This window comes from Capsicum annuum, chromosome 5 (assembly GCF_002878395.1).
Source record: "Capsicum annuum cultivar UCD-10X-F1 chromosome 5, UCD10Xv1.1, whole genome shotgun sequence".
Classification (NCBI taxonomy): Eukaryota; Viridiplantae; Streptophyta; class Magnoliopsida; order Solanales; family Solanaceae; genus Capsicum; species Capsicum annuum.
Genome location: NC_061115.1, coordinates 22,790,539 through 22,801,413, shown reverse-complemented (window position 1 = coordinate 22,801,413; position 10,875 = coordinate 22,790,539). Strand labels below are relative to the sequence as shown.

General features: G+C 35.2%; 1 non-coding gene across 1 annotated transcript; it reads left to right on the top strand.

Moving 5' to 3' along the window:
• The first annotated feature begins 9,116 nt into the window (after positions 1-9,116).
• Positions 9,117-9,223, top strand: LOC124899086. The gene has a single exon (XR_007056224.1). It is a non-coding gene; the product is annotated as a small nucleolar RNA R71 (small nucleolar RNA).
• Positions 9,224-10,875: the final 1,652 nt, after the last annotated feature.

Sequence of the window (10,875 nt, the reverse complement as noted above, 5' to 3'; positions counted from 1 at the left end):
ATAACCATCCAACTTCTCAGACTCCACTGGAACACCTTTTTTCGGTTCATCATCAACTACCTCATCAACTATATTTTTGCCCACAGAAGGGCCAGGTAAAATCTTACCACTTCTAGTGGTAATCGCCATACATTAGACATCATTCTGTGGATTCTGGACTGTATCACTAGGTAATGTTCTACTCTTTCTCTAATTCAGCACTGCAGAGAGTTAGCTTATTTGCTATTCCAGTTGCTTAATCAAAGTGGAGTGCGAGTTTACCAACTTACTAATAGATGACAGATCGGTCTTCATGGTAGTCACTCCTGAGTTGGTAGCCTCCACTACCTTTAATAATTTAGCCATCATGTCCTCCATGAACATCTTTTTAGAACTTATTGTAGCAGCCTCACAATTTCCAGGAGGGATATATTGCTCGCTCCTATCATTATTTCTACTCCAATTTCCCTGCTCTCTATCTTTATAACTAGGCTTATCATAATAATTACGACCTTGATTCCCTTAGCTATTTCCTCGAAAACCTCCCTAATTATTAACATAGTTTGTCTCTTCTTTTGGATCAACATCAACTCTATCTTGATATCCCACAACTTTTACCTTCTCAATTTTGTCTGATAGCAAGTGCTTAGTTAGCAAGCCTATCTGCATTTTAGGTGTGCCATGTCTTAATCACGATCCTTATTTCTCTTGCGTTGTTCTGTAGTCATACCCATAGAAACAGTGGGGATTGCTACCACAGAGTCTCTAATATGCCATGCCCGACTCTGTTTGGTCATTCTCTCTAGTATTTCTAAAGCCTCTAGGAATGTAAGATCAACAAATGAATCACCAACAACATTATCTATAATTGGTTTTGTTACAGAGTTAAGAGTCCTGTACAAAGTCTCCATCAAGTGTATGTCTGTCATATTGTGGTTCTAATACTGCGTCAGCTTATTTTTTAATCTCTCCTAGGTTTCATGCAAGGCTTCAGTTGGGAGCTGTCTAAAGTTACTAATCTCATCTCTCAATTGTACCCTCCTAGAAGGTGGAAAAAGCCTTTCTAGGAAAGCTCCTTTAAATTGCCTCTAGTTGGTTATAGAATTGGGTATCAGCTCATTAAGTCACAATGTTGCCTCTCCAAACAGAGACAACGAAAACAATCTCAAATGGATAGCATTCTAACCCACTCCTAGGTTATCAAAAGATTTACAGATGGTGACAAAATTAACCAGATACAAGTTCGGTCATCCTCAGGAAGGCCACCAAATAACCCCTTCAAATTGAGGAGTTGAATCATAGTACTCGTAATGTTGAATTTTTCCCCAGGTGCCAACGATGGAGAAATAATTGCACTCGTTGTACCAGCTCCATCCATTCCATCATCATCATCATTGAGATCATACTGGACCGGCTAGTAATCTTAACTTCTTCAAAATAGATCATTCCTGTTAGCATTATGTTGTACTGGTGCAGCTACTTGCTCTACACGCCTAGGGTTACCAGGGTTTAGCAACTCCTCGTCTCCCAAATCTTCATCCTCAAGATTTAGATGTCATACTTGTTAACTGACATTCTGCACATTCACCTGAGCTATAGCTAAGACTGCTAACCTGTCAGCCTCCTGTTGGTCTGCCATTCTTCCAATTCGTTGCGGTTCTGGATTAAATGGTAATAATGGTTCTCTAAAACTTCTGGTTCTTGTCATACACTACAAATATCCTACAATAAACAAAAACAACAAATAAACGTAGAACTAAGAAACTTGACTAACAATCAATTAGCGCACACAAACTTTAATTTACAACCATATTCCCAAGCAACAGCGCCATTTTTGATAACGCTCAAACTATACCTCTCATGTGAGAATGTAAGCGATCGTTGTCAATATATAACCCAACTAGGTTGGGGTCGAATCTCACAAGGAATATGGTGTGAATCTGAGTTGTATGTGAGTTAATCAACTGATAGTTAGTGGTTTCCGAGAAATTGGGGGTTATGAGAATTTAGCAAATAATTGTTGGTCACTTTAGTTTCAGTGTTTGTAATAAAGAGTTTATGAAAAACCAGAATTATGTTCACTATGGGTTTTGGTACTTGACAAATGCTAATAGTGATTCAAGATTCTCTCAATAGGTAGGAACAACAAATTGTCTTTATCGAAGTTATGCCTAAATGTCTCTCGACCTACTTAAGCATTTAATTACCTAATCCTCTCGGACTTAGGGAATTTATATTCACTGACTAGACTTCACCTCAGTTTAATTAACCTTGTTACAACGTTAATTATTAAATGGAAGATTAGTAGCTTCCAAGTCCCTGTCAATAATTCACTTCCTACTATAGTTGATTTCTTATCTTAAGCAAATCAAAGCAGGTGCTATCTATTGTTTGCAACCAATAGACAATAATTAAAACCTCGAAATTATCAAGGAGTCCTATTACCTTTAGAATCTTGAACACTTAGCAACTTACCAAGACCTAACCCATAGATCCCATAATTCGGGTTAAAGGGATTTATCCACTCATAATGTAATAATAGATACAACAAGTTGAATTCATAATTTGAAAGATGAACTCACATCAAGATGAATAGAAATGAGTGTTTCTCAGATTAGATCAAAGTAGAAATCCCAAAATATTGATGATTATGTCTTTAAAGTTAATTGTTTTGTTCAAGCCAAGAAACTCAAGAGAAAATAACAAAATACGTGCGTTTCAAAATAGGTTCAGCATCCCCAAAAACCCTAAACTATGCTTTAAATAATTCATCCTAATTATGGAAAACAAATCACAAAGTTAAGTGTTCTTCTCAGATTAGGTGAAGACATACATGACGCCTTATCAGAAGGCTGGCGACTTATCACGAATGTCGTCAGCTTCTCTTCAATTTTGACAATTTTTGCTTAAGGATGATGGTGAATCCTAATGGATTATCAAAACTGTGATGATATATCAGACAATGTCATCACTTCTCCACCTCAGCTCCCATGTTCTGTCTAAGGTTGACAGCGACTCTGATGACTTGTCACAAGGATGACGGCTTATCACATATCATCGCCACTTTTTTCAACTGAATCCCATTCTCTATTTAAGGTTGACGATGAAGATGATAACCTATCAGAGTGCTGGCGTCTTATCAGGAATGTCGTCAGCTATACGTCTCTTCTATTTTTTTTAGATTTCAACTCTTTTACTTCCATCATTGTTGGTTATCTTGCGTCTTGACTTCCACTGCAAAATCAAAGATAAAACAATCAAAAATGACAAAATTTGCTTAAGACTTTGCAATTATTCTCAGTTAAAAGCCTCAAATTTGTGAGCATCTGCTCACACATCACATTGCTCTCGATAGAAAATCTGAAATACTTCCCAGTTGTAAGCTTTTAATCTGCAGACATAGGGACTGTAAAGGTGTTCTCAGAAGCTCTGGCAGTGATAATCTGCAAACGCTTTATATACATATCTGGGATAGAGATGATAGCACTCCCCACGTTGAACACGACCAACTCTTTCTTTTCTCTGGAAAGTTAAAAGGACATTACTTATGATGACGATTCCAAAACACTAACTAAATAGCTCAAAACACTAAAAATTTGGGGTGGAGGACCTATATCCCGAATTACATAAGCATTTTAAGTATTGTAAATATTGAAGAAAGTAGATCATATCTATCTTACTTGTCGAGCAGAAGCTTTTGAAATCCAAGAAGGAAGCAAACATGGACTATTATTTATTGCATCATAAGATGTCTCTTTTGACTTTCCACAGTCAACCACACAAAGCACATCATTTATGGTGATACTTGTTTCAGCCATATTGGTAGCTAACATGATTTTCCTGATTCCATCTTCTAGCTTATCAAAAATCAATTTCTGTTTGGAAGCAATTAGATAATTTCATTCTCTAAGAAAAAAAAAGAATCTTTTGATTATAATTTATTATGCTCAGTAAGATGGCGACATGATGAAAAAAGTGTTTTGACTGACCATTTACTGCTACGATAGGAAACATTATCTTTCTCTATTACATATGCAGATTAATGGATCGTCAACTCTTTTTTACGGTGTATACTGTGCTTGATTGATACACTTATAAGGTAACAAAAAAAGAACACTCTCTATAAATATCTACCAATAAAATATAGCATCTGACATCACTCTGTAAATGTGGAAGGTATGTGAATTTCAATACTCTCTTGAAATAATATGTGTACCCATGAGTTCATGAAGTTTATTGTATTTAATTTGGATGTATATTTTACTTATTTTACTTTTAAGTATACAATTGACGATGTCTTTGCACAAACTATTTTAACAGGAAAACAAGGGGTGCACCAATGTTAGGGTTTCTGTCAGCCTATCTCACCATGAAGTTCATGAGGTATTCTATAATTCCAGGACTTACTTTTTTATTAGTTAGTACTGATTAGATTAGAAGAGTGTTTAGCTATGCTTAATTATAGGATGGTCAAATTGGCTTATAAACACTTTTGCTTATTTATGTGTTTGATGAATATTTGAAGTGCTTTTAAATCAACTGCCTATAAGCTAATATTAGAGTCATAAGTTGATCACCCCTAATGTTTGATTTTTAGCTTGTTAGTTTTAATAGAATTAATAAACCTATGATTTTCAAGCTCTCATCTCAAAATAGTATTGTTTTCCTTATTTTACTTTTCTTCTTCAACAATTGGCAGTTTGTTAAGCTTTTCAATGAATATTCACACGACAACAAAGAAAATGCTATTTGATTTTTGAAATAGAGTCATCTCATTAAAGAATTCTTCAAGATGTTTTATGATGCTTATTTACCTTAGAAGAATCAGAAAAGGGCTGTACATTTGTGCAACAAATGACGTGTAACAATGAGTCTATGATTACCTTGTTTTTCATTGTTTGTAGTTCTGGGAACCACTTCGATAAATTTTAGGATTGAGTTGGGTCTTTGCAAGATGAGTTTTGCTTGTTCGAAGGATCCATGTCCACAAGAAACTAGGGATTTAGAAGCCTACCAACCTGTTTTGCATCAGTTTCTGGAATGATGGAAACAAAGATGTTTGAAGATAAGTCTATATTTATATACTTTTGAAAGTTTTTCCTTCTTGTGGGTACCAGTAGCATAATTGCAGGCAAAAGTAGTAGTAAAACAGCAAAACTAAGATGCAAAAGACTCATTTTTCTAATGAGATGAATTGAATTAAAGGGTCCTCAAATATTGTGGAACTTTTTGAAACTAAAGTCTTTTATATTCATGGTTGAACCTCTTCTCAACTTTTGTTTTCAGGCCATGAAAGAGTTTCATTCTCTAAAACAAATCAAAGGACATGAACAAATTACTTTGGTGACGTACTATGACTTTTTGGAGAAGGGCGTGTGTCAAGGATTTGGTAGAACTAATTGGATTCGAGCTTGTTTTTTTTCTTTTTAGTGCATACCCTACTGAAACCACTTACAAGTTTGATGTTTATGCCTTTCTAAAAAGCTAAAAAATATAACACTTGTATTTTTTTTAATTAGAAAGTATAACTCTTCTAATTTTATTTTATTTTCCAGTATGAACTAAATTTTTTCTACATGATTTAATTTCTCCTGGAGTTGAGAGAAAATCAGAAAAACAACATGACTTATACTAGCAGTATTCTGTATGTACAAGTGCTTTGTTGTGTAAAATTCATGAATGTATTTTGTTGAGGTGAACCCTCTTGCTACCCTCTAGATCTGTCCTTGGTGTTCTGTCATAATTTTTTAGTATATGATTGTAAGATAATCTAATTGCTTACTTGACTATTGAATTTTAATGAAATTGATGTTATTTTGGAAATGAAGTTGAATCAAGTGGCTTCTCAGTTATCATCACTTTCCTCCCATCTCCTCTTCTCCTTATATGTCTGTTACTTTGAGTTGTTCTCATGTTTTCCTTGATATTTTGAAAAAAAATTATTATTGAATTGATTTTGTATATGTATATGCTTTTGAAATTGGGTTCAAATTTCTTTAGAGTCAGTGTGGTGGTGCTTTCACCTTATATATGAATCAATTATTGGGTGAATCATTTTTCCTCTTTTAAGGCTTCTTCTTTAGCCTTATTTTGTACATGTATAATTATTCTATCGAACATAGATGTACAAGTATGAAGATTGATATTAAAATCTACAGGTTGAAATTTCAAGATCAAACATAAGGACATAATATCCTAATTTTGAATTGAAAACTAATATTCATAACTATGATGTTTTATATTGAAAAACTGAAATTTAGGATATAATGTCTTTAACTTTTGAACTGAAAAATTCAAACTCATAATAATAAAATTGACAATGTTAAAGTTTTGATTAAAATTCTGAACTCAAATTACAATTAAAAGTTTTGAGGTGAAAAAACAAAAATTGGAGATACAACATCTTGAAATTTAAACTGAAAAACTAGAACTAAAAAAATGAACATCAAGATATGGTATTACGAAATTTTGAACATGAAAAACTGAATTTGAGAACAATATGACTTGAATCTTGAAAAATAGAGAATAAATAAATGCACGGGCCATACCCATCTAGTATATATAATAATTGGGGACAAGAACACAACAGGTCGAACACAACAGGTCGACTTGTTGTGGCATTTGGAGGGTCTTTTTGATCATTTTGGAAATGAAAAAAGTGTGACTGGTCAAAGAGGAGCATTAATGTAGTTGTAGTATAATTTCTTCAGCATTTTTGGACAAAAATACCCTTCTGCTAATGTCAACATTCGGTACCATTTACCACTCTTTTAGTCTTTTCTACACAATCAACACTCTGTAATATCCATGTGCCGAAGCCCAGCCATAACCTAACTTCTTTCCATTTCTGTCCCTAACCAAAAAGAAAAACCAAGGGGTGGGTGAAGTGTGTCCCTACTAGACTGCTACCCACTAAGACTAACAAACAAAGAGAATTTTTTTTTGAATTTTTTTCTAATTTAGTCAAAAATTAGAAAGCAAGTAAAACAAAATCCTATAGCAACACTTCACCCTAAACCATGGGAATCTTCCTTACCCACACTTAAAAACACACTTTTTCCCTCAAGTATAATTCAAAAGAAAGGATAGAAATACTCCTTGAGGCCTCTAGGCCTAGCTAGTAGTATCTTTAATCATCCATGAGGTTTTATAGGCCCCATACCCAGATTTTTCCATGCTCCTTAGCTTGGTTTTATGATACTCAGATTTTCCATCAACCTGTGACTAAAAATAAAAACAAAAACTACATGGAATAAAAACTCAAATATAAAAATAAAATACCTACCTTAACTTGTGTTGTCTCCCAAGCAACGCCTAATTTAATGTCATAGCACGACCTACATCACTGTGTAACTGTATTTCCTTACACTATTCCTCATACTCATAGGCCATCTTCTCTCTCTCTTTTGACCTCTTGAGTATGTACTCTTAAGGTCTACATCTTTGTCAATAATAGCCTTTTCAGGCTCTTCTTTTAGATTCACCTTCTCAAGCATAATTAGTGGCTTGGGCAACTCTATGAGATGGTCTGAAGAGGTCTTTTGCAGTGCACACACCACCACCCTACACTCATCTACTTTCATAGCCATTATCATGCATAGATCCTTATAGTACGAAGGTGAATTGAGTGGGTTGTATACTTTCAAGACCACCTCTTTATCATCCAATCTCATTCTAAGAGTGCTCCTCCCGTCACTAAGAATGAACGTCCCAATATGATTGGCACCGTGTCATCTGCATTATAATTAAGAACAATAAAGTCAGTAGGAATAACGAACTTACTGGCCTTAATGAGGATGCCTGAAATGATTTAATTGGGATACACTTTCATTCTATTTGCCAATTGGATCACCACAAATCATGGCCCCAGCTTTCCTAAACCAAGAATATTAAAAATAGACAGGGGTATCAAGTTTATACTTGCCCCCAAGTCACTTAAGTCATGGGCCATATAATTATCACTAATTTGTATGGGAAGGGTAAAACTCCCTAGGTCCTTCAACTTCTTTGCCATATTCCTCATTACAACTGAACTACACTCATCAATAAGTGCCACTGTTTCAATATCAATAGTTTTGTCTTATTGGTTACCACATTCTTCAAGTACTTGGCATACTTAGGCATGCCCTGCAAAACATATAGTAATAATGGGAGGTTAATATAACATTCTCTGAACGTGTCAAAGAACTTTTTAAAACATGCATCCTCCTTAGCCTTTTTAATACTTTGAGGGAATGGTGGTGGTGGTCCATCTTGAACCCACTCAGCTTCCTTAGTTTTGGAGTACTCAGACTTTCCCAAAATTTCAACATCTTTGGCTGCAACTTGCGTCTTCTCTACCTGTTGTGGGACTAACTCCGCCTGTACCTCCTTATTTTTCTTGAAAGGTATGCCAATAAGACCTTTTTTACTCCTTAAGATGATTACCATAACCTGCTTCAGATTCTTTGTGTCACTTGGCCAGGCCCCTTGAGATTTGGTATTCTTCTCTTAAGCTAGCTTCCCCAACTGTGTCTCTAAATTCTTATAATCAAGTTACTAATTTTGTATCTCAACAGCCATTTGTTCTTGATTGGCTGGGATCTTCTTCAAGGTATCCTCAATATTACTAGCCTACATGTTTGGCTACAACTAAAACTGTTGAGTCCAAACCTAATTGTTGCCCCAATGAGTAGTTAGACTGATTCTACCACTTGTGGTTGTAGGCATTACCATAAGTTTCCTTTTGTGTATTACCCACAAAATTTACCGACTCTAGATTTGCTCTATACAAGTCTGCAGAGTGGCCACTAATACCGTAAATCTCACACCATGATAAGGTTTGCTAGATTGCATTTACCTGAGCCTGAGGTTGGTTTACACTTAACTTACTAAACTGCATTATTTGGTTTTGTAAGGCTAATAGTTGAGCAACTAAGCTATGACACTATCCACTTCTTACCTGGAGGATTATTCATTGCACTTTTGGAAATATGACTATGCCAATCAAGATTTCCTTGCACAATTTAATTTAGCCAAGGTATACAACTCATCATAAGTTTTCTCCAACACTTGACTACCTATAGGTGAATCTAAAAAAAATCTTTGTGTTATGGTCAAGAGCTTCAACAAAAGTATGAGCCAATACCTCGTTAGTCTATTAATGATGTGGGCAGTCTCTGAGAAGATATTTAAACCTCTCCTAAGCATGATATAAGTTCTCATCTGGCTTTTGCTTAAAACTTAGAATTTTACTACGTAACCTTATAGTCTTTCCGGATGGGAAAAATTAGATGAAAAACTTCTTTGCCAAATCATCTCATGTAGTGATGGAGTTTGAAGGTTCCGTCTTCAACTATTTATTTGATTCCCCCAAAAGTAAGAAGGGGAATAGAGTGAGCCTCACATAATCAGTGGAGACTCTAGTGGGAATGAAGGTGTCACTGATCTCCAAGAAATTCTTTAAATAGACCTATGGATCCTCATGTGACAAGCCAATGAACTGCCCACTACTATGCAATAACTGCGCCATGTTCTATTTGAGCTTAAATCTACCTCTACATTCTGGTCGGTGGGTGGCGGAGGTAACATTGGTTGCGAGTAGGATTGCCATTTTGCACTGTCTTGCACACTGGTAGATCTTCACTCATTGGTATAGGAATATTTTTCTCTTGTTAAAATTAAGGTATCCGATAGAGAAGTACTATGTCTCTCCTCAACTGATGTAAGCATCGCTCAGGTTCAGGATATGGGTTAACCAAATTCCTTTCCCTTGCTAGCTAACTTAAGTTTCAATGTGTCCCTACAAATTCAGAAGCTAAGATCAATTTTTTTGCAATTATGAAACCAAATAGCAAAACTAAAATGAAGACAATTGCCAATTTTTAAGTCCCTGGCAACTGCACCAAAACTTATTGCGTCCTAGCGAACATGGAAATGTACGTGGTAACCCAAGAAGTAAAGTGCCCTATTAAAAGTCAAGTAACGATTCCATACGGACTTGTTCTCAACAACGATGTAATTCTAGTCTTACTATAAAGATTAAACACGTGCAAACTTAACCAATATTGTATGAGAATTGAAAACTAAAAGTAACCATAACCAATGTGGCAAGATAAAGAAATTGAACAATAATGGGGAGAAACCTTGGGTTAAGGCACTACGAACACTCCTACTTAGAAATATAATCTTGTTGTTTTAGTTAATTATCTTGGTTGTTGATTCACGGGGTTGATAACATGACTATGGTCTTTCGAGCCTCTAATCGTCTATCTAACTTAGCCTCACAATGACATCGTTAAGCAGGGATGCAAGTACTAAGTTAAATGCATTTATATTTCATCCAGTATGTGAGCTGAATAGGAAAAATTAGGTATATTTATACCCTAAATGCAAATCTTAACTTCAATCCCTTGAATGTTTAAGATCTTACCCATACATCCCACGTTCTAATTTTTTATTCCTCCTACCATAGAAATATGTGCTTATTCTAAGGTTCAAGAATCCATGGAATAGTGAATACAAGGATATATGAACAACCAATAATGATATTAAACATAAGGCAACTCAAATATAAGCTTAAGTATTCATGTTCTTGGCCTCAACCCTAGAAGAGAGTGTTTAGCCACTCATGGATTTACAACCAATCATAGTTAATGAATTCATGTATAAAAAACAAAAGTAAACTAAAAGAAAAATAGAGAACCCTAAAACAATCCTCCTCAAGTGTATTCCAATCCCCAAAGGTTGTCCAAGGTGTGTACAATAACATAGGAGTATCCTATTTATATTTGGAAGCAATTGCCAAATTTGAAACCATGGGCGTGCCACGCTCATGCATTGGTGCGATAAGGGCGTGGTATGCCCTTATCATAGAGGTTTATTGGAAATTACATGTTTTGGTTTGTGTATAAGGGT